The following is a 25,262-nucleotide window of genomic DNA, read 5'->3' as shown; positions in this document are numbered from 1 at the left end:
GAGGAGAGAACAGTCCAGTGAGACTCAGGGTGGGGCTGTCACCAGGGGCTTGGGCTCTGTGTACTCACCAGACCGCAGAGGGATACCCTCATGTGTTAGCTGGCTGGACACAGGTTCTCCTGCCTGTGTGGGAGGATGAAGAGCAGCAGCAGCACAGCCGCAGGAAGCCATCTAGCAGCCTCCTGGCTTTGCCATGGTGCATTGCTGGCCTCTGGGCCCTGGCTGGCGGCAGGACAGCTTCGGAGGAGGGGACAGAGCAGCTGCTGTCAAGGGTGTTGGGAGTCCCCGGTGGGGGTGCAAGGCTCCAGGTGAACCCAGTGCAGCTGCTGTCAGAGATGTTGGGAGTCCCAGTGGGGGGTCAGGGCTCAGGATGGAAGTCCCTAGTGTGGAGGAAAGGCTCGAGATGGACAACTCCGGAAGACAGGAGCTTCCCTACAGGAGCCAAGCTCCCAGGCTTTGTCCTTTGGGGCTGGTGGTGAAGAAACACAGGTTCACCAGGGAAACAAGGCGAAGGGCACTCTGGACGGGATGAGCTCATCAGTGGGCTTGGGTTCCAGGAGTGCCCTTGTTGGCCCAGAGCACCCAGGGGTGACTTATTGTCTGTGTCCACCCCATTTGCCGCCTAGGATTTATTTGCAGCATGCCTTCCAGTAGGTGCTGGACTTGTGAGGATAGGGTGTTGCTGTGTGTGAAGGGACAGCTGGCTCCTGAAGGTTCAAATGGCCAGCATCCCTTCAGCATCTCATGCAGTATGATTCCCCAGCTCCCACAAATTGACCCCTGGGCCATAGGTGCCCCCCATGATGACCTCTGGCTCTATGTAACCTGGAGTGCCACACAGGGTTGTCATAGGCTGTTCCAGAAAATAATGACCCAAGCCAAAGTCCATGATTATGAACTTGTCCCCGTTCTCTATGAAAATGTTCTCTGGTTTTAAGTCTCTGTGACAGTAATGTACTGCGGATGCCAGCTAGAGAAACACACTTCTGACCTCCTCCTCCTCCATCACTGGCCCATTCTTATTGAGGTACTGCCTCAGGTTTCCCCCGCTCACAAAGGGGCATGGCCATAAAAAGCCTGCCCCTCTCCTCAGTGGTGCCCAGCAACCGCATAATATTAGGATGTGCCAAACCCTGTATGATTTCCTCTCTTGTCACGCCATCTCCAGGTTTGAGCTGCCCAGCTTGGTCATTTTGATGACAAACTCTTTGTTGGTGCTGAGACGCAGGACCAGTATTATATATGGAAAGGCACCTTCTCCAATGGCGCCTAGAACATGGCAACCTTTTGGGACCAAAACCTCTCCCAAGGGAGGGGTTTTCTGGTCCATTATACCTAACTATACTTAACTATTTCAAAGAACTAAATCTATCAACTATTAAAAATAACAAACAACTAACTTCACTGCTACTCTTATTATATAAACCCAAACCCAAAACTATTTACACTATGTACAGTATCTGATTTAGCTAAGGGAGGGGGTGAACAGGGGAAGGGGGACTAAAAAGCCTGCCCCTCTCCTCAGTGGTGCCCAGCAACCGCATAATATTAGGATGTGCCAAACCCTGTATGATTTCCTCTCTTGTCACGCCATCTCCAGGTTTGAGCTGCCCAGCTTGGTCATTTTGATGACAAACTCTTTGTTGGTGCTGAGACGCAGGACCAGTATTATATATGGAAAGGCACCTTCTCCAATGGCGCCTAGAACATGGCAACCTTTTGGGACCAAAACCTCTCCCAAGGGAGGGGTTTTCTGGTCCATTATACCTAACTATACTTAACTATTTCAAAGAACTAAATCTATCAACTATTAAAAATAACAAACAACTAACTTCACTGCTACTCTTATTATATAAACCCAAACCCAAAACTATTTACACTATGTACAGTATCTGATTTAGCTAAGGGAGGGGGTGAACAGGGGAAGGGGGACTAGCAAAGAGAATGGAGGGAGGGGACAAGTGTGGGGGAGGGGAGGGGTGGGGAAGGATGGGTAAGGGAGGAGGAAGAAGGAGAGTGAGTGGGTGGAGGGTAAGGTGCAGGGAGAGGAGGGTCAAAGAGTTCAAGGGAAAAAAAAAGAGTGCAAGGGTGAGAGAGAGAGAGAGCAAGTGTAAAGAGTGTGTGTGTTTGTGAGGAGGTGGTAATCTAGCTAGGGTCTGCCACAGGTCACCGAAAGCTTCCAGGGCATGTGGGAAAAAAAACCCAGTTTGGGCTGTGCTTTTTATATGTTTCTGGTCCCCATCATAATGGCTACCAGGAGGTCACAGCAGCAGGGCAGGCATGGCCTGGGTGGGGCAGTCATGGCTAGGGGTCACAGGGAGGTCAACCACAGGTTTTGCCCTTAATGGTGGAAAAGCCAACACCTTTGTATGATAAGGTCTCCCTATGATCCTTATATGTCCCTGTGACCAAAGTATCTGGCAGTGACTAGAGATCAATATCTGCTGAATCAAAAGCTGTAGGATCCTTCAGAGCACTCCCATAGCTAGTTGGAAAATCTGATAATTTTGCCTCAACACCTGTCTCATTTCCAGATGAAATGGTTCCATAAAACTTAAGCATCACACCAGTCTTTAGTATATTTAGGGAACTTAGGAAAGTTGAAAACAAAAAAACATTTACCCCATTATACCATCCTAGAGAATTTTTTTTAGAGTTGGGAAACATCTCATTTCAGTCTTTTCTTTTTTTTTCATCTTTTTTTTAAATATTAATTTAATTTTTTATTCCCTTTTGTTGCCCTTGTTGTTTTATTGTTGTAGTTATTATTGTTGTTGTCGTTGTTGGATAGGACAGAGAGAAATGGAGAGAAGAGGGGAAGACAGAGAGGAGGAGAGAAAGACAGACACCTGCAGACCTGCTTCACCGCCTGTGAAGCGACTCCCCTGCAGGTGGGGAGCCGGGTTCGAACCGGGATCCTTATGCCGGTCCTTGTGCTTTGCACCACCTGCGCTTAACCTGCTGCGCTACAGCCCGACTCCCTTTTCTTTTTTTTTCTTTGATGTATTTCAGGTCATTTTAAAAATTCCTAATTGATGATTACATATTTTGTTCTTACTGACTTTATAGCATCTAGAGTGTCTTTAGGAAGCATATAAGGAGACTTATTTATTGGAGAAAGTATCTCAATTTCTATTAGGCCTCTGATTTTACAGGTAAAATGGTTTTTACTGGAAAACCTATTTCAGAACAGCAGAGACTGTGACCTGCCTCCTTAAGAGCAGGCTTACTCCTATTCAGTCTGGTCAGTGTGGCAGTAAAGTTCAGAGGAAAATAAGTGGGGGGTCTTATTTGTTCTGAGACACACAGGAACAACCCCCCATCTCCAGCTCTGGAGATGCCACATGGCCCAGGCTAGTGCTCTCTTCTTAGCAGCATTGAAGAGGCTCCTAGACCAGCCCCACTCCATGCTACCTAAGCCTGAGGTGGAGGTGACCAAGGCAGTCCCAGGGAGTCCAGGGGGCTGTCTTTCAGAGGACAGAAAGTTGTTTGTTCAGCAAGTGCCTTTGCTCAGTGTGGGTGGGCTGGGTATAGCAGGTGTACTTCCTGGGTGTCAGTGCTGGGTTCTGGGTACTGCTGTGTGAGCAGGGCTGCCACTCCCAAACCTGCTGGACTCCCATTGGCACTGCTCCCACAGCCTCCCCCTGGGCCCAGCTTGTGTTCTGTTGCCCCCTGCTCTGTGCTTCCTTCCCTGAGGAGCTCTCACTCCCTAAAGGGACAGCCTTTCTCTCAGCCTATTCCTGTACTGACTCTGTGGTGTCCATCACCCACCTTGAAGGCTGGTCTGGGAGTCCCCACGAGACACTGAAGACCAACCAGGCGTGCAGGATTCACATGGGGCTGGGGAGGGAGCTGAAGTACCAACTCCTGTTGGAGTTGACTCTGACTGGGTCCAAGGAGACACCCCCACTGGGAGCCCTGAGGGTGGGTGGGTTTGGGGAGGTTCACATTCAGCCTGTTAAGTTCCTGGTGGACAGAAGCCTCCCTTGGGGGTCTGCACTTTATTCTCTAGCTCTCACGCACATCTCTTGGTGTCTCCATTCTGTAAGCTTATGGCAGTTGGTACCCCTAACTGCAGCTCTGTCTTGCTGAGGGATGCTGTCTGTCCATGGGGCAAGCAGCACCCCTCTTTCTCCCCCTCACTCTGTCTCTCTTGGTTCACTGCTTACTGTTCTGGGGATGGGTTTGTGCTGGCAAGGCAGGCTGACTTAGTGGGGGGTGGGGGCCACTGTCCCTGGTGATCACTTATGCCCACTTATGCACTCATGGCCCCTGTTAAGGTCCAAGTGAGGCCACTCCATGCTCCCTCAGTGGTCTCAAAATCAGGGAAGACAGCCTCTTCACACAGACCAACAACACCACAAGACACAGAAAATGACCACTTCAATGCTTGATTCTAAACATGCCCTTCATTTGCCACTGACATATGTGACACAGTGGTCCTTGTAGTCACAAGTCATGAGGCTCAGGAGAGAGACAGAGATAGTTCCATTTCTATTTCATAAAGTACATGGACTGCACACCCTGTACTCTGTCACTCTGGACTTCAAAGTCATCCTGGCTGCCAGATGATCTGTTTCCCTGAGCTGATTCTCCCAAAAATACATAAGGAAGGAGTCACAAGGCTCCCTTCTCATCCTCCAGGGTGGACCAGAACCTCCTCTAAGAGGGAAGCAGGGCAAGGCACTAAATGCCTACCTGGTCTATCACCAGTGGAGCTCTGTGGGGCAGAAGGCATCAGCCAGGTCCAAGTCCTCCACAGCAGGAATCCTGGGCAGCAGGCATGCACACCCAGGGCTCAGTGAGTCCTGATTATTCCTGCAGAGAAAAATAGGGAAGTGAGACAGTCACCCTCAGAGAGACTCCCCAGAACCCCACTCAGAACCCTACACAGGACAAGGATCTGGGGTACTAGATTCTCTTTTTTCAAGGGAATTTTATTGATATAAATATTACTTTTGCAGCAGGGCTTCAACCTGCACAAATCCACTAGCTCAGCAGCCTGTCGATAGGAAATGATATCCACAGCATATGACTTTGGTCCCTCTGTGTGGTGTCTCTGGAAGTGTGGGAGCACCCTAAGCCAGCATTATTCACCAGGCTGGACGCTGGGCTCTACCTCTCCTTCCTGGGCCAGGATGACTTCATTCCCTTGTAGTGTCCTGGAGGTACCCGGCTGACACCGTTTGTGGCCACCACTCACTCACTGTTCCCAACTGATAAAAGGTGGTGCCAGCAGGAGCAACAGGTACCATGGGAAATGGAGTGGCTGAGAGAGGACTAGAGGGCATCACTCACACCAGGGTGAGCAGTAAACACCCCAAGGCCCCACATGATGCCATAGATACAGCAAGACTGAAGGGGAGTGGGAACGACAGCATGCAGCACCAAGGCTTCTTCCACTGTAGTTGGGACTGGGCTACAACAGGCACAGCAGACAGATAATCCCGGTGAGCTCTCTGGGGAGCCCTACTCTGTAGATTCTCTAGAGAGACTACACAGGGTGGAAGAGACTGGCAGGAGACATTCAAAGCTTTGGAAAGAATTGCCAAACAAAGGATATTACTTTACCATTTCAGATTATCATTTAGGATAGAAGAATGTATAAGGACTTAAAAAAAATTTCTATATATAAAATGGAAATACTGACAAGACTACATGATAAGAGGGGCACATTTCCACACATTGCCCACACCAGAGCTCTATATCCAATCCCCTCCCTTGACAGCTTTCCTATTCCTTAATCCTCTGGGAGTATGGACCCAAAATCATTGTGGGATACAGAAGGTGGAAGGCCTGGCTTCTGTAATTGCTTCCCCGCTGAACATAGGTGTTGGCAGATTGATCCATACTCCAACCCTGTCTCTCTCTTTCCCTAGTTGGGTAGGGATCTGGGGAGGCAGGGCTCCAAGACACATAGTGGGGTCGTCTGCCCAGGGAAGTCAGGTTGGCATCATGGTAGCATCTGGAACCTGGTGGCAGAGTAATGAAGCTGAAGTGTTGACATTCAGAGCCTGAAATCTCTGGACACAGTCTGTAGTGAAGCATGCTGAGGTGGTACTGGCTGCATTGAAATAGGTTGAGATCAGCAGATGTAGTAACAGTTGGTATGACTTGACAGAAACATGCAGGGAAATGAGCCCTGCCTTAGAGGTTCCAGGCCTGGGAGAAATACAGGCTTTATAGAGAAAGATAGATTTATAGATACAAAGATTTATAGATTCCTGCTGTCTAAGGGTTTAAGAAGACAGTAGAGAGTTATTGCTATAAACACATAATTTGGCAGTTGGATTAACTTTGAAAATCCTATTGTTGGATAGGACAGAGAGAAATGGAGAGAGGAGGGGAAGACAGAGAGGAGGAGAGAAAGATAGACACCTGCAGACCTGCTTCACCGCCTGTGAAGCGACTCCCCTGCAGGTGGGGAGCCGGGGTTCGAACCGGGATCCTTATGCCGGTCCTTGTGCTTTGCGCCACCTGCGCTTAACCCGCTGCGCTATAGCCCGCCACATTAAAAAAAAAAAAAATCCTATTGTTAGGATTTGCTGTATCAGACAAGATTTTACCATAATTTATGTCATTTGACGCTATTTATATTAGCGTCAAATTAGAACTGTATTTTATAAAGTAACGCTACGAGCTGCTTCTGTTCTCCCTGGTCTAAGCTTTTAGGAGAGTCAACAATTCAAAGAACAAACAAGTCATTATTAGAAATGCATTAACAATTTGAGCCCACTGTTACAATTCAATCTGATTACCAATGTGAAGTCTTAAGTACATAGACTGAAGGAACATATACTCAGCCTATGGTCTATGCATCAAGTTGGAGACATTTGGTCCTCTTTTCCTCTCTCATATTAATTAGTTATTTGTGAGACTGTAAGTTAATATAAGTGTATATTAACACCATTCCCTCCACCAAAGGTCTGTGTCCATACCCCCTCCATTCTCCCCCCCAGTGCAGCTGGGCATCCACCCTCACCCTCTACTCAGAGAATTTTTACTTTGGTGCCCTACAAGAAACTCGGTCAGATTCTGCTTTGAGTTTCCCTTTCTGTTCTTCTTTCTCAACTTCTGTTTATGAGTGGGATCATCCCCTACTCATTTTTGTCTTTCTGTCTTAGCTCACATAACATGATTCCTTCTAGCTCCATCCAAGATGGGTCAGAAAAGGTGGGTTCATTGTTCTTTATAGCTGCATGATATTCCATTGTGTAAATATACCACAACTTTCAGGACTTTTATAGGTAGCAGTAAATGAAGGAAATCACATCCAATCAGTGTTGTGAGAAACACTAGATGAAGCCTTATCAAACAAAAATCCAGCTCAGTCAAAATTAGTGAGATATAAAAAACTGTACAAGAAAGATGAGGCATAGGTGACTCCTAAAAGAGTGTAAGAGTAGTCTGTCCAGGGTTTTATGTTGTAGTAGGATAGCATCTAGATTGGAAATTTACTTTTTATTTTGGTGGAAATAGTGGAGGGGGATCCAAACTCTTTATACAAAGAGCAAAATGGGGCCATTTGCATGCAGAGCAGCTAAAGATGCCAAGACAACCAAGAAAGACCTAAGAACACAATGTTAGGTGGTAGAACTCATGGTCTGGTATGTTCTATCAAGAACAAGTAATCCTAATCTGTGTTTCTCCTGTCACATTCAGGAAGGATAAAACCCCTGAGGGGAATATCACCTGGCTTACTGATGGGCAGCAAAGACTGTCAATAACGACAGGTGGAGCAGGTGCAGAAAGAAGAGAGAAAAGTAGCTGGAGATGACCCCTACTTCATTATAATGTCAGAAATTTACATTGTGCCTTTGCCTCCCAGCCCCCAACTTGGTTTTTCTGTACACACTATGAATAATGCACAAAGTACTGTAGGTTACATAAACCCCAACATTCAATCAGTTGTATAACTTCAATTCCTCCCAAATTCTTGCTTTAAAACACAATCAGACCTATACTTCCTGGCTCACTTCCTTTCTGAAAAGTAAGTCCTCTCATTCTCTGAGAATATCTTTACTTACTAACACTAAAATAAAACTCATTTATTTATTTTATTTTGCTTCCAGGGTTATTGCTGGGGCTCTGTGCCTGCACTATGAATCCACTGCTCCTGGAGGCTCTTTTATCCACTTTATTGCCCTTGTTGTTGCCCCTGTTGTTGTTATTGCTATTGTTGTTGGATAGGACAGAGAGAATCAAGAGAAGAGGGGAAGACAGAGAGGCTGAGAGAAAGACAGACAGACACCTGCAGACCTGCTTCACCATCTGTGAGGCGGCCCCCTACAGGTTGGGAGCCAGGGCTTGAACCTGGCCAGTCATTGCACTTCACGCCATGTGCGCTTAACACCTGCTGCGCTACGGCCCAGCACACCACAATAAAACTCTTTGCTTCAGGGAGTTGGGTGGTAGCGCAGAGGCTTAAGTGCAGGTGGTGCAAAGCACAGGGACCAGCATAAGGATCCCGGTTTGAGCCCCTGGCTCCCCACCTGCAGGGGACTCCTTTCACAGGCTGTGAAGCAGGTTGGCAGGTGTCTTTTTCTCCCCCTTTCTGTCTTCCCCTCCTCTCTCCATTTCTCCATATCTAACAACAACAACATCAAGAACAGCAATAATAACTACAACAATAAAACAACAAGGGCAACAAAAGGAAAAAAATATATACATAAAGAAAAACTCTTTGCTTCAAACTTCCATGTGTCAATCTTTAATTCTTCACTGTTTCTCACAAGGACCAAAGTAACTGTGATTCCTTGAGCTGATTATCCTTTAAGTCCCTCGAATTGAGAAATTAAAAGTCAGACCTGACAAGAACATTTAGCATAATCTTAAGATAAAACCTTTCAACAAAAGCACAAGAACATAAAACCCAAATATAACACAAAAGGAATAAGTTAAAGTATAAGAGAAGGAAAGAGAAATACAATGAGAAAATATATAAAATTAATTAAATGATCATAAATACTAAGGTTTCAATATTTACCCTAAACATTAATGGCCTGATTTTTGCAACTTAAAAGGCAAAGAGTAGATAGCTAGGAGAGTCAAGAAAATCCCACTTCTTGCTCTCTATAAGGAACTCACCTGAACATCTAATACAAAGAGAGACTCCAAGTCAAAAGTTGGAAGATATCCCGACCAACAAATGGTCACTTTAAAAAAGACAGGTGCAACTTAACTCATATCCATTAATATAGATTCCCACTACAAAAGGCAGAAACGTTTGTAGAATGCTGTATGGCAATTAAGCTTCCATTACAACGTGAAGATATTACATTTATTCCCCTATATATGAACCAAATAAAGGAGTAGCAGAAACATGAAGCAATTATTAATAAAACCAGAGAGTAACATGAATAGCCAGACAGTTAACAGTATCTAGCAGATATGCAAACTGTGCCCCATTCAAAAGTGGCATGGGTTGGGAGAGGGGCAGTAAGGGAATGCCATCACCTTAACTGACATTAGAAAAACCCTCTCCACCAATCACATGACACAGGGACTGTCCACTTTCTGATTGGGGTGGTGAGGTTGTTGCTAAAGTATCCAGGATAGGTTGGGGTTGCACCTGGGGAAGGGGATGTGAATCTTTTAATGATCCACTTGTTGATCAACTATTTTAGGCAAACTGCAGAAAAACATCCATGCCAGAGCTGTTCACAATTACAGACTAAATAAAAATGTTTCAGAAGTTGCTTGTTCCTCACCACACTGTCCAGACACACATGGACTTCTTAAGTTTGGCATGCCATGTATCTGGATTTCTTTTTAATTTGTGAATTTAATTAATTGATTAATTTACCGATTTTGCTGCCAGAATTGTCACTGGTGCTCTTTGCCAGCACAAAGACTACGCAGCTCTCAGTGCTCACTTTTTTCTCTTTCTTTTCCTTGATAGAGGAGGGGGGTGTCGAGCGGTAGTGCAGAATGTTAAGTGCACATGGGGCTAAGCGCAAGGACCGGCACAAAGATCCCAGTTTGAGCTCCCAGCTCCCCACCTGCAGGGGAGTCACTTCACAGGCAGTGAAGCAGGTCTGCAGGTGTCTATTTTTCTCTCCCCCCTCTTTGTCTTCCCCTCCTCTCTCCATTTCTCTCTGTCATGTCCAATAACAGTGACAACAATAAATATCAACAAATATCAATAACAACAACAATAAACACAACAAGGATAAAATAACAAGGGAAAACAAAAAGGAAAAAAATAGCCTCCCAGAGCAGTGGATCCATGGTGTAGGCACTGAGCCCAAGCAATAACCCTGGAGGCAAAAAAAAAAAAAAGAGGGTGGGGGGGGTGAGGAAGAGGACAGGTAAGTGAAGAGAGATAACCGCAGCACTGCTCCACCACTTGTGAAGTTTCCCCCACTGGTGCAGATGAGTATCAGGGGACTGAACTGGGTCCTTGCTCATAACATGTAGGTGTGCCTCCACCTAGCCCCTACTTGGAAATTTTCCTGCTATGCCCACCAGTTACTCAGTTGCTTATAACCAAATTTCTGCATTTAGTAATATATTTTTGTTTTATGTTGTATATACTTTGTGTATGTTAAATTTATTATCAAATCAGTAAAATAGGCACAATAATTCCCTTTTTACAGATGGTTAAATTGATATTTATATTTCACACTATCTTGTAAGAAGCTCAGTAGAGTCATTAATTCTTACCCCTATAGCTGTACCTAAACTCCTTCAGTTATGTTAGTCTTCTGACTACTAATCCTTGATCACTGGGACTTGCATATATATGCACTCATACATAAATTCATATAAGTTATATATTGTATACATATACAAATACACAATATATAAATAGCATATACATATAATTGCCAATGGAGCTTCATTGCTCAGGGTCAACTTTTTTATTTATTCTGATAAAGGGAGATGGAGAAAGAAAGGGAGAGTAACACTATAGTACTGAAGCTGCCTTCAATGTGTTGGAGGGTAGGGCTCAAACCTGAGTTGCACATATGCCACAGGAGTGCACTATTGTGGTGAGCTATTTTGCCAATCCAATCCATATTTCTTTTATTCTGGAATCTATATGAGGGCTTTTGGTCTTGACATTTGACTATCAATTTCAATATATAGTTTTTAAAAGTTAAATTCTCCTCACTCTCTTTATTTAAACTCTTTTCCTCAATCAAAAGTCTGTGACCTATGGCTGCCAATGACACCCATAAGACATCTTAAGCATAATTAGATGAAATCCAATTTTATAGCAGGTATTTACATACATAATTATTAAACTGAAAGACCCATCAAATCACATTTAGTGGCATTTACAGTACAAATATTGACTTGTTCCCATTGACATCACTACTTGAGAGGATGGACCAAGGTAGAGGAACACTGTCTTAACAACACTTTTCTAAGATACCCCGCTGTTAATGAACACTACCAGTATTACAGCTGATGAAAAAGTGGCTCACAGTTACTACTCTTTTCTGTAATAAACCTGCCTAGCTGTACCCTTAAGTCTCAACTCACAAGTCAAGAAGCCCTTGTCAGCCTGGCTCTAACTTGCTTTTTATTTTTATTTATTTATTATTTATGGTCTCCAGGGTTATTTTTGGGGCTCAGTGCCTGCACTACTAATCCACTACTCTTGGAAGCTATTCTTTCCCTTGTTTATCGTCATTGTCATTGTTATTATTATTGTTGTTGTTAGATAGAACAGAGAGAAACCGAGAGAGCAGGGGAAGACAGAGAGGGGGAGAGAAAGATAAACATCTGCAGACCTGCTTCACCACTTGTGAAGCAACCCCACTCAGGTTGGGGAGTCTGGGGCTCCAACCAGGAACCTTACACCGGTCCTTGTGCTTTGTGCCATGGCCCTCTAACTTGCTTTTTATAACATCACGAGGATGTTCAAGGATGGAGGACATTCCTGTGCACATGCATAATGCATATACTGCTTGAGCTTCGGGGTGGTGCTTTGAGTGTTTCGTGCCCAGGTTCTTCTACTTGCTTTGTTTCAGTATGTCTGGTAATATTTTTGCTTATTAATATTTACTTCCCCATCTAGACTTTCTGTCTGACTTCTGAAGACACTTCTAAACCTTGAATGAAAGACCATCATTTAGGACTAGTAAGTCTCAAAACCTAGATATAGGCCAGGTCCCATTAGGCAGAGCATATGTTTACATGTATCTATAAATTAGGGCAAAATATATACCTGAAAGCAAAAATACATAATAGTCTGTAGTGAGTGAGTACTTTTCCATTTCTACTGTTGACTCTGGAGTCAAGTGTCTATCACATGAAGCTAGATGACTGTGTTTTCAATAATATTAATAAGGCTGGACTTTTAAGGATGGTCCTTTCTGTTTTTAAATGATGATTAATTTCTAGAAACCAGATTATCTTGAGAAGGAGTACTTTTTGAAAAGGATAGTTACTTTAGAGAATTACTAAATACTTATCTCTTGTGGCTCTATGTGGATGGTTTTGATTAAGAAGATAAGGCTGCCCACTGTAAAGATTTGTTTTCACACTCCATCTGTTTAGCATGCACTGTGTAGAATAGAAAAAAATGTTCTTACCTTAGTGAAACACTGTTTGATATTCTCATATTCCTTTTTTTGTGAGTCATTCTTTCCTTATGTCTAACAAGCTTGTGACCTTTATACAAACAACAAAAAAAGAAATCTACTACTCAAAAGAGAATGAGTATTTACATCATTAAAGTTGATTTTTAAATACCATATAGTGGATGTTATATAATAAATGTAGAGAGGTACAGGACATGTGAACTAGACTAGCACTTTGTAGTGAAAGCAAACATGCCTGGAGGGGAATTTTGATTGTAGTGTGTTTCAACACCAGTTGCACAAACTTTTTACACATAAAAATCTTTGTTTTCTTGGTGTAGAGTTGAAATAACTTTGGCTTAATCACAGATTATATTCAACTCCATTATATGTATTGATTGATTTGTCATGTGATTTTGTTCAGAATTTAAGAATAAACAATAATGAGTTTAAAGGCAGAACAGTTATTTGTTTAACTTAGATCTGACCAAAATCTTTGTTTTCACTGGTACACAAAGTCCTTTATTTTAATTAATTAATTTAATTTAACTTAATAATGAGAAAGGAGGAGAGAGAGAATCAGACATCACTCTAGTACATGTGCTGCTGGGGATTTAACTCAGGATTTCATGCTTGAGAGTCCAATGCTTTATCCACTGCACCACCTCCGGACAACCAAAGTCCTTTATTTTTAATATATATATGTATATATATATATTTAATTTCTTTTTTCTTTTCTAAATGAATAACAATGGTCTTTTAAAAATATTTATTTATTCATTCCCTTTTGTTGCCCTTGATGTTGTTGTTGTTGGATAGGACAGAGAGAAATGGAGAGAGGAGGGGAAGATAGAGAGGGGGAGAGAAAGACAGACACCTGCAGACCTGCTTCACTGTTTGTGAAGCGACTCCCCTACAGGTGGGGAGCTGGGGGCTCAAATTAGAATCCTTACACGGGTCCCTGTGCTTTGTGCCACCTGTGCTTAACCAGATGCACTACCGACCAACTCCCAACAATGGTTTTTCTGTGTCATCTTAGGGATTAATCATACATTATTATATGTATTATATGTATTATATATTATATAATATATTATATGTATTACATTATAATTTTACTAGTAGCAGAATTGTAGACTGAAATTGATTTTGAAATCACTTCAAGTGACAGTAATATGAACGATAAGCACATCTCTCTTAGTAACTTGTGGTCTACTTACTTAACACTTGGGAATACTTAACAGACATTTTAAAAGATGTTTTATCACATTTCCTCCTAGTTTAAAAACTTTTCCATTTATAAATGATTTTTTACATATTTTTTCAATATGACCATAAATTTTCTTGTGCCAGTAACTGTGATGAAATGTCATAACATGTCAAGTAAAATGTCTCACATTCAGTAAGTGCCCAATAAATGCCAGTTCATGTTGTCAGGGAGTTAACCACATTGTTGGAACATAACTTTAAAAAAAAATTATATTTATAAAATGGAGGTACTGACAAGGCCATAGGATAAGAGAGGTATAATTCCACACAGTCCCCACCACAAGAACTCCTTATCCTCCTTCCAAATACTTGAAAGTTCTATTTTTTATCACTCTGGGAGTATGGACCCAAGATCATTATGGGGTGCAGAAAGTAGAAGGTCTGGCTTCTGTAATTGCTTCCCCACTGAACATAGGTGTTGGCAGGTTGAACCATATTCCCAGCCTGTCTCTCTCTTTCCCTAATGGGGTAAGGATCTGGGGAGGTAGAGCTCCAAGACACATGGTAGTGTCCTCTGCCCAGGGAAATCCAGCTGGCATCATGGTAGCATTTGGAACCTGGGGACAGAGTAATGAAGCTGGAGGGTTGACATTACATGCCTGATGTCTCTGGATACAATCTGAAGTGAAACATGTCAAGATGGTACTGGCTGCATTGATTAGGCTGGGATCGGCAGATGCAGTATCAGTTGTCATGAATTGGGAGAAGCATGCAAGAAAGTGAGCCCCACCCCAGAGATTCTAGGACTGGTTTTGTAGATAATGGGGAATGTTTCTGATGTCTAAGTGTTTAAGAAGGCAATAGATAGTTATTGCTATAACTAAATCATTTGGCAGTTGGGTTAACTTTGAAAATCCCATTGTTGGATCTGCTGTATCATACAAGACCTTGCCATAATTTATGTCCTTTAATGTTATTTACATATAGCTGTATCTTATAAAGTGACACCAGCAGTTGCTCCTTTTCTCCCTGGTCTAAGCTTATAGGTGGTTTAATATTTCAAAGAACAAGTCATTACTAGAGATGTATTAACAATTTGAGCCCACTGTTAAAATTCAATCTGATTACCAATTTGAAGTCTTAAGTGCTTAGATTGAAGGCATATATACTCAGAGCTATGGTCTATGCATCAAAAGTTCAGACATTCAATCCATTTCCCCCCTCATATTAATTAAGTAGTGATTTGAGAGACTATGAGTTAATAGGAGTGCATATTAACACCATTCCCACCACCAAATGTTTGTGTCCCTCCCCCCTGACTCCTACACTGAAAGTGAACATCTACCCTCCCCCTTCCCCCAGAGATATTTACTTTGGTGCCATACTTAGAACAGAAGTTTTACATAGAAATTGTCAACAGCCATTATTACATCTAGTTTGTTCTCAAACCATCTTCTATTAAGAAACGATTAAGAAACCAATACTTTCCTGACTACTTGTAAATAATTTGGCACAATTAAATAAGAAAACTTCTTTACTGGGTATTCCACAAATTTTTTGCTTCTAGTAATTCTCACATAAATCCAGATTTTGCATTAATAGAAATAATATATGAATGTTCCACTACAAATATAAGCAAAGCATTAAGGACCCATTCAAGGTTCCTGGTTAGAAGCCCCAGTTCCCCACCTGCAGAGGCGGGGTGGGGGTGGGGGCTTCAGAAGCGGTGAAGCAGGTCTGCAGATGTCTTTCTCTCTCTTCCTTTCTGTCTTCCCTTCCTCTTTCCATTTCTCTCAGTCCTATCAAAAAAGTGGACGCAGGAGCATAGGATTCGTGTTGTAGGCACCAAACCCTAGTGATAACCCTGGAAGCAAAAATAATAAGCAAGCAAGTAAATAAATAACATTTTCTGCTTCTGATAAGTGTATATTATACATAACTAACTATACTAGTTATAATTTATGTCTAGTTTTAAAGTACTTGGAATGAAAGTTATTAAACATTTTTAACATTTAGGCAAAGTTAAGGGAAATTTAAAATGTTTAATGAAAAATTAATTTTTATCCTCTTAATGCATATTAACATTACTTCCCTTATTAAGAAATAAGATCTTTATAGTCATACATTCTAATAATAAAATAATTTATATCTTGTTCAGTTTCACATTTTCAACATTATAGTTATTGATCCGAAGAGACTAATACATCTACTTTAGTGAATTATTAATCCTGATTTCAGCAAAGACCAAAATGTAGGGTCCTTAACTTCAATCAAGTTCATTTATATGCCCCTATTCTCTGACTTTTCAGACACAGAGACACAAAGTAGCATCAAGTTTTATTCTTTACTAATCAGTAATGTCATATATTTGATATAAGAGACTAATTTAGAAACTTATAGGATTGGAATGATACCATAATGGCTATGCAAAATGTTTTCATGCCAGGACCTTTGTTGTCCCAAGTTCAATCTCCAGCACTACCATAAATCAGATCTGAGCAGTTCTCTGACCTCTTTCTCTGTATCTCTCTCATTAAAATACATAAAACTTTTTAAATAAAATGTTATTGATGCAAAATGGGCTAATATCTGTATTTCTTAGATGTTTCACCCCAAGGAAGATCATATGCATAAAAAGAAAGTTTGTTACATGATTTAATTATAAATTCTTGATATCTATAAGCAAACATTTATCTTTAGAGTCAAATTGTGTAAACATTACAGTAATATGAAATCAGCATATTATTCTGGTTGTAACTGAATAGTTGGCTTTTTTTTTGTCTACTTAGGTGTCTTTATAATAACATTAAATGGAACCGGTTTGTTTTATCTAAAATGAAACTCAAAAATAATACAAGATGAAAGAAACGATCTCATATAGATATCCATAGGAAGATTGCTAATCACTAGAATTAAAGACAATTTTCTTTGTGCACAAAAAACTAGTATATAGTAAATTTCATTCTGATATCATGAGTCCATTATTTATAATTACATTATATTATGGAATGACCAAAGGAAGCCAACTAAATATATTATTTCAAAGAATTATGAGGAAACACTTAATAAATTTTTATTAGCAATTTAATATTGATTTACAAAATTATAAGATAGAAAAGGTATAGTTCCACCCCTCCCCACCACCAGAGTTATGTGTCCCCATTCTTTCCTCTGGAAACTGCATTAGTTCTCCTAAGATCATAGGTATGCTTGACTATTATTTCTCCATCTATCTATATTTATATTTGTTGATATTTTCCTATGATCCAGACTTCTCTTCCTTTCACACCTACTACTTCCTAGTTTCCCCCCCCCCTTTTCTCTCCAGGTCCTGGTGAAATTGGAGTTGAGAACCCACTTTCCCGAGATCAGACGAGATCGGGCGTGTTCAGGGTGGTATGGCCGTAGGAGAACCCACTTTCCCATAACATTAACTACCCCTCTGGAAGTTTAGACCAAAATTCTTTATGGGGTGCAGAAGTTGGAAGATTTGGCTTCTGTAATTGCTTTTCTGTTGGAAATGGGCATTCTTTCTCTATCTTCCCCTAGTGAGGCAGGGCTCTGGAGAGATGACATTTTGGAATACCCTGGTTACATTGTCTGCCCAGGGAGCTCAGGATAAAGCCATGGTAGCTGTGGCTTAGTGAGTTTCTGAAGCTCTGGCTGTATTTTGCTGAGTTTTCAGGTGGTTTTTGTTTATTTCTAATTTATCAGCAGTGTGATCCAGAATGGCTCCTACTCCATAGTCAAGGCTCTGGAAGTTTAGAAATTTTTTTTTTTTTAACAAAAGCATTGGAAATTATGTGAAGAAGTAGTCCAGGAGGTGACACAGTGGATAAAGCACTGGACTCTCAAGTATGAGGTCTTGAGTTCAATCCCTGGCAGAACATGTACCAGAGTGATGTCTGGTACTTTCTCTCTTTCTCATTAATAAATAAATAAAGTCTTTAAAAAAAAGAAATTTGTGAATAAAAGACAAGGAAGCATTATGCCAAAAGATCTCTGTTTCTGAATTTAAGATTGTTAGCATTCCTACTTTCGATTAGACTAGTCTAACACTCTGCAAACACATTAAACTCAGATTTCATGTAATGGAATAGAGATGAAGCTGGGGAGCATTCAGTGACTTTGCAAATGTTACTGATGCCTAATGAACAATAAAACCTCCCAAAATTCTACTTACACCTGGTAAAACTCTGAACTAGCTTGTCTGATGACAACATGCTTATGTCCATGAGTATCAGGATGGACTGTTTACTTCAAAATAGTTCCAAATTACATATTATTTTATCTTTTTATTCTAAGGAAGTGGGTATATTTATTTAAATTTAAAGTCAAATTTATAAAATATATATCACTGGGTCAGTTTTTTATGCCTCCCTCCTATTCTCTCATCCTAAATTTTATGCTTAATGATTTTAATTCGTCTTCAGTAGCCAGATCCATATATAACTATGCTAACATACAATTAGTAGTGTATTAAGTTTAATAATTATCTCATATTTTTCCTATTACACAGTGGAGACATATTTATACCTTCATTAGTTTTCTGAAATTTTGAATCCTTAGAGTGTGTGTGTGTGTGTGTGTGTTGATTTTAGCTTGCTAGAATCTTAGTTAACATTTCAGTCTAATTTTTTTCATTTAAGTTAAAAAGAAAACACATTTGATGAATTCGACTTCCGGAGGCGGAGCTACGAGCAGCAGATCGCTTTCTCTCCCCTCCCCTCCCCTCCCCTCCCCTCCCCTCCCCTCCCCTCCCCTCCCCTCCTCTCCTCTCCCGGATCAACTAGGAATACCAAAGGAGACCATCTGGACTGAAACAAGACAGGACTAGAATGACCGCAGGACCCCAGTAAATCACCCGTGAGTACAAACACGCGTGGCTGGTGACAGAGAGGAGAGAGGGGCCTAAGGAGAGATTAAGTGACTGCTAACAGTTCAACAGTTTATCAGTGGAGACACCACCTCCAGTCTGCTCCACCAACAAGGGGACAGCTGAAGGGAGGAAAGGACTCCCCAGAGACTCACCAAGTGTAACTCTGAGTCTCCATTGCTACTACCCTCAGAATCTGGAGCAGCAACAGGGAGGGACACCAGGGGACTAACCGGGAAACTCAGGAGAAGACCTATACCTCCATGGCATAGCTGAGGGGCTGTGAAAGTCTCTTTGCATAACCACTGGATTATCTCTACCACACCCTGCTTTATCTCTTGGTCAGGAGTCAGTGATTAAGCTAAGAAGCCTATTGATAGTTTAAAAGCCCTCAGGCTGCCATAGCCTACAGTGAAAAAAAAAAGAGGCTTTTACACCACTGAGCTCCAACTCAGGGATTGAAAAAACTGTTAACTTCCACCACGGTAAACCCTTTAATTAAATTACTTAGACACAAGTCAATCCAGGCAATAGTGATCAATAATTTGAAAAGTACTGATAAAGGGAACTCATAACATAATATATAAAATGGTTAAAACAACAAGAAAAAATATTGGAAACTCGAACCAGGACAAGAGTCCAGCTAAAAGTCCTCCAGCGGTTGAAGCACAAAACAACGAGTTCAACATCCAAACATTAGCTAAGGAAATAATAACAGGAGTGAGTAAAGAATTTGAAAAAATTGTAATCAGAAATGCAGGAACAATAAATGAGAATATGGAAGAAAATTCTAATAATCTCATGGTTATTAGAGAGCTGAAAGCTGAAATCGCTGAGCTAAGAAGGCAACTAGCTGAACAAGCTAAAACAGTATCAGAGCAGGGCAACAAAATAGATGAACTCCAGAAAACAGTAGAGGGCAGAGAGAATAGAATCTATGAGGCTGAAGAAAGAATTAGCAAGATTGAGGATGAATTAGAGACAACTAAAAAAGAAGTAAGAGATCTCAAAAAGAGATTAAGAGATGCTGAAAACAACAAAAGAGTCCTATGGGATGACTTCAAAAGAAACAATATACGCATTATTGGCATACCAGAGGAAGAAAGAGAAGGAGAGGAAGAAAGCATTCTCCAGGCCATAATAGCTGAAAATTTCTCTAGTCTAGACAACACCAAAGAAATAAAGATTCAAGAAGCCCAGAGGGTCCCAAACAGAATTAACCCAGACCTAAAGACACCAAGACATGTCATACTTAGAATGAAAAGGAATAAGGATAAAGAAAGGATCCTCGAGGCTGCAAGAGAAAAACAAAGAGTCACCTACAAAGGAAAACCCATAAGACTAGCAGCAGACTTCTCCATACAAACACTACAGGCCAGAAGAGAATGGCAAGATATCTATCGAGTGCTCAATGAGAAAGACTTTCAGCCAAGAATACTATATCCTGCTAGACTGTTATTCAGACTAGATGGAAGCATCAAAACCGTCTCAGACAAGCAACAGTTGAAGGAAGCAACCATCACCAAGCCTGCCCTGAAAGAAGTTCTGAAAGGTCTCCTACAAACAACCAAACCACCACAAATAGGACATATATCAAAACACTCTAAAACTCTACAAGAATGGCGTTAAAATATCTTCAATCTTTGATATCAATAAATGTCAATGGCCTGAATTCACCTATTAAAAGACACAGAGTAGGAAGATGGATCAGAAAACACAACCCAACAATATGCTGTCTACAGGAAACCCACCTAACTCAACAAGACAAACACAGACTTAAAGTGAAAGGATGGAAAACTATCATTCAAGCCAATGGCCCACAAAAAAGGGCAGGAACAGCTATTCTCATATCTGACATGATAGACTTTAAAATAGATAAGATTAAAAAAGATAGGAATGGACACTACGTAATGCTCAGAGGATCAGTCAATCAAGAGGACTTAACAATTATTAATATCTATGCACCCAATGAGAAGCCATCTAAATACATCAAACTTCTTCTGAAAGAGCTACAGCAATATATTAACAGTAACACAATCATAGTAGGGGACTTCAACACCCCACTATCTCAACTTGACAGATCATCCAGGAAGAAAATGAGTAAAGACATAATGGAGCTAAATGAAGAGATAGATAAACTAGAACTATTAGACATTTTCAGAGTCATTCATCCCAAGAAACTGCAATACACATTTTACTCAAATCCACATGGATCATTCTCAAGGATAGACCATATGTTAGGCCTCAAAGACAGCATCAGCCAATTCAAGAGCACTGAAATCTTCCCAAGCATCTTCTCAGACCACAGTGGAATTAAACTAACACTTAACAATCAACAAAAGATTAGTAACAGTGCCAAAATGTGGAAGCTCAACAGTACACTTCTTAACAACTTCTGGGTCAAAGAGGAAATCAAGGAAGAAATCAAAATGTTTCAAGAGTTCAATGAAAATAAAGACACAAGCTGTCAAAATATTTGGGGCACAGCTAAAGCAGTCCTAAGAGGGAAGTTCATAGCTACACAAGCACACATTAGGAAACAAGAAAAGGCACAAATAAACAGCCTGATTGCACATCTCAAAGACCTAGAAGAAGAACAACAAAGGAATCCTAAAGCAACCAGAAGGACAGAAATCACTAAAGTTAGGGCAGAAATAAATAACATTGAGAATAGGAAAACCATACAAAAGATCAATGAAAGTAAATGTTGGTTCTTCGAAAGAGTAAACAAAATCGACAAGCCTTTAGCCAGACTCACAAAACAAAGAAAGGAAAAGACCCAAATAAATCAGATAGTAAATGAAAGAGGAGATATCACAACAGACACCGCAGAAATTCAACATATCATGCGAGGCTTCTATGAACAACTATATGCCACCAAGCTAGAGAACCTGGAAGAAATGAATGATTTCCTAGATACCTACCAACTTCCAAAACTACGTAAAGAGGATGTGGATAATATGAACAGGCCCATCACAGCTAATGAAATTGAAACAGTTATCAAAAATCTTCCCAAAACTAAAAGTCCTGGACCAGATGGTTTTACAAATGAATTCTACAAAACTTTCAAAGAAGAACTAATACCTCTACTTTTAAAAGTCTTCCAGAAGATTGAAGACACTGGAATACTCCCTGCTAGCTTCTATGAAGCCAACATCACCCTGATACCAAAAGCAGACAGGGACACAACCAAAAAAGAAAACTACAGACCAATATCTCTGATGAACATAGATGCGAAAATATTGGACAAAATTCTAGCCAACCGGATACAGCAGTATATCCAAAAGATTGTTCATCATGACCAAGTGGGGTTTATCCCAGGCATGCAAGGTTGGTTTAATATACGTAAATCAATCAATGTGATCCACCACATCAACAAAAGCAAGACCAGAAACCACATGGTCATAACAATAGATGCAGAGAAAGCCTTTGACAAAATCCAACATCCCTTTATGATCAAAACACTACAAAAAATGGGAATAGATGGAAAATTCCTGAAGATAGTGGAGTCTATATATAGCAAACCTACAGCCAACATCATACTCAATGGTGAAAAACTGGAAGCATTTCCACTCAGATCAGGTATGAGACAGGGCTGCCCACTATCACCATTACTATTCAATAGTGTTGGAAGTTCTTGCCATAGCAATCAGGCAGGAGCAAGGAATTCAAAGCATACAGATTGGAAGAGAAGAAGTCAAACTCTCCTTATTTGTAGATGACATGATAGTATACATGGAAAAACCTAAGGAATCCAGCAAGAAGCTTTTGGAAATCATCAGGCAATACAGTAATGTGTCAGGCTATAAAAATTAACATTCAAAAGTCAGTGGCATTCCTCTATGCAAACACTAAGCTAGAAGAAATTGAAATCCAGAAATCAGTTCCTTTTTCTATAGCAACAAAAACAATAAAATATCTAGGAGTAAACCTAACCAAAGAAGTGAAAGACTTGTATACTAAAAATTATGAGTCACTACTCAAAGAAATTGAAAAAGACACAAAGAAGTGGAAAGATATTCCATGTTCATGGGTTGGAAGAATTAACATCATCAAAATGAATATATTACCCAGAGCCATCTACAGATTTAATGCTATCCCCATCAAGATCCCAAGCACATTTTTTAGGAGAATAGAACAAATGCTACAAATGTTTATCTGGAACCAGAAAATACCTAGAATTGCCAAAACAATCTTGAGAAAAAAGAACAGAACCAGAGGCATCACACTCCCAGATCTCAAACTGTATTATAGGGCCATTGTCATCAAAACTGTTTGGTACTGGAACATGAACAGATACACTGACCAGTGGAATAGAATTGAGAGCCCAGAAATGAGGCCCCACATGTATGGACATCTAATCTTTGACAAAGGGGCCCAGACTATTACATGGGGAAAGCAGAGTCTCTTCAACAAATGGTGTTGGAAACAGTGGGTTGAAACATGCAGAAGAATGAAACTGAATCACTTTATTTCACCAAATACAAAAGTAAATTCCAAGTGGATCAAGGACTTGGATGTTAGACCAGAAACTATCAGATACTTAGAGGAAAATATTGGCAGAACTTTTTTCCGCATAAATTTTAAAGACATTTTCAATGAAACGAATCCAATTACAAAGAAGACTAAGGCAAGTATAAACCTATGGGACTACATCAAATTAAAAAGCTTCTTCACAGCAAAAGAAACCACTACCAAAACCAAGAGACCCCTCACAGAATGGGAGAAGATCTTTACATGCCATACATCAGATAAGAGTTTAATAACCAACATATATAAAGAGCTTGCCAGACTCAACAACAAGACAACAAATAACCCCATCCAAAAATGGGGGGAGGACTTGGACAGAATATTCACCACAGAAGAGATCCAAAAGGCCGAGAAACACATGAAAAAATGCTCCAAGTCTCTGATTGTCAGAGAAATGCAAATCAAGACAACAATGAGATATCACTTCACTCCTGTGAGAATGTCACACATCAGAAAGTGTAACAGCAGCAAATGCTGGAGAGGGTGTGGGGTCAAAGGAACCCTCCTGCACTGTTGGTGGGAATGTCAATTGGTCCAACCTCTGTGGAGAACAGTCTGGAGAACTCTCAGAAGGCTAGAAATGGACCTACCCTATGACCCTGCAATCCCCTCCTGGGGATATATCCTAAGGAACCCAACACATCCATCCAAAAAGATCTGTGTACACATATGTTCTTGGCAGCACAATTTGTAATAGCCAAAACCTGGAAGCAACCCAGGTGTCCAACAACAGGCTGAGCAAGTTGTGGTATATATACACAATGGAATACTACTCAGCTGTAAAAAATGGTGACTTCACCGTTTTCTTGGATGGACCTTGAAAAAATCATGTTGAATGAAATAAGTCAGAAACTGAAGGATGAATATGGGATGATCTCACTCTCAGGCCGAATTTGAAAAACAAGATTAGAAAAGAAAACACAAGTCGAACCTGAAATGGAATTGGAGTATTATACCAAAGTAAAAGACTCTGGGGTGGGTGGGGAGAATACAGGTCCATGAAAGATGATGAATGACATAGTTGGGGTTGTATTGTTAAATGGGAATCTGGGGAATGTTATGCATGTACAAACTATTGTATTTACTGTTGAATGTAAAACATTAATTCCCCAATAAAGAAATAAATTTAAAAACAAAAAAGAGGAAATATCATATATTAACAGTATTTTAAAATAAAATGAATAAAAAAAGAAAACACATTTGATAATGCTATCCTTGGTTGGCTTTTTCTTTTTTTCTATTCTTTTGTTTTTTGGCTTCCAGGGTTATTGCTGGGGCTCAGTGCCCGCACCATGAATTCACCGCTCCTGGAGGCTATTTTTCCCCCTTTTGTTGCTCTTGTTGTCTTATCGTTGTTTTGGCTATTATTAGTATTATTATTGATGTTGTTGTTGGACAGGACAGGAAGAAATAGAGAGAGGAAGCAAGACAGAAGGGGAGAGAAAGACTGACACCTGCTTTACCGCTTGTGACGCGACCTCCCTGCAGGTGGGGAGCTGGGGGCTTGAATGGGGATCCTTAGACCTGTATCCTAGATGTGTCCTTGCGCTCTGCGACATGTGTGCTTAACCTGCTGCGCTATCTCCTGACCTCCACTACCCTTGCTTTTCTTATTTTCCCTGACCATCCAAGAATGTAGATTTTAAATCTCATGCTCTGATCCTGACATTTAATTTTTTGATTTTTTTCCTAAATTTTGAATTCCAATTTTACATTTCAGTCAATTCCTTTAGTTTTATTTTCAAAGTTTTATTTACTTTATGATTTTTAAACTTTTAATTACAATAAATGCGATTTTTTTTTTTGCTTCTAGGGTTATTGCTGGGACTCGGTGCCTGCACCACGAATCCACTGCTCCTGGAGGCTGCTTTTAAAAAAATATTTATTTATATTTATTTTTCCCTTTTTGTTGCCCTTGTTGTTTTCTATTGTTGTAGCTATTATTGTTGTTGATGTCTTCGTTGTTAGGACAGAGAGAAATGGAGAAAGGAGGGGAAGACGGGGGCCCCGAAAGAGAGACACCTGCAGACCTGCTTAATGCCTGTGAAGTGACTCCCTGCAGGTGGGGAGCTTGAGGTTCCAACTGGGATCCTTAAGCTGGTCCTTGCACTTTG

The 25,262-nt window shown here is 40.8% G+C and overlaps 1 long non-coding RNA gene across 1 annotated transcript in view; it reads right to left on the bottom strand.

Annotated features, from left to right (window-relative positions):
* Window positions 1–244: 244 nt before the first annotated feature.
* The window catches only part of LOC132539270 (uncharacterized), a 54,363-nt gene continuing 29,345 nt past the window's right edge, over window positions 245–25,262 (bottom strand). The window contains exons 2-3 of the long non-coding RNA XR_009550534.1: window positions 4,699–4,818; window positions 245–380 (exon numbers count right to left, since the gene is read on the bottom strand). This is a non-coding gene — a long non-coding RNA (uncharacterized LOC132539270). The remainder of the gene's footprint in view (window positions 381–4,698; window positions 4,819–25,262) is intronic.

This window comes from Erinaceus europaeus, chromosome 7 (assembly GCF_950295315.1).
Source record: "Erinaceus europaeus chromosome 7, mEriEur2.1, whole genome shotgun sequence".
NCBI classification, from domain to species: Eukaryota; Metazoa; Chordata; class Mammalia; order Eulipotyphla; family Erinaceidae; genus Erinaceus; species Erinaceus europaeus.
Note: the sequence above shows the minus strand (reverse complement) of the source record. Positions and strands in the feature narration are given on the sequence as shown.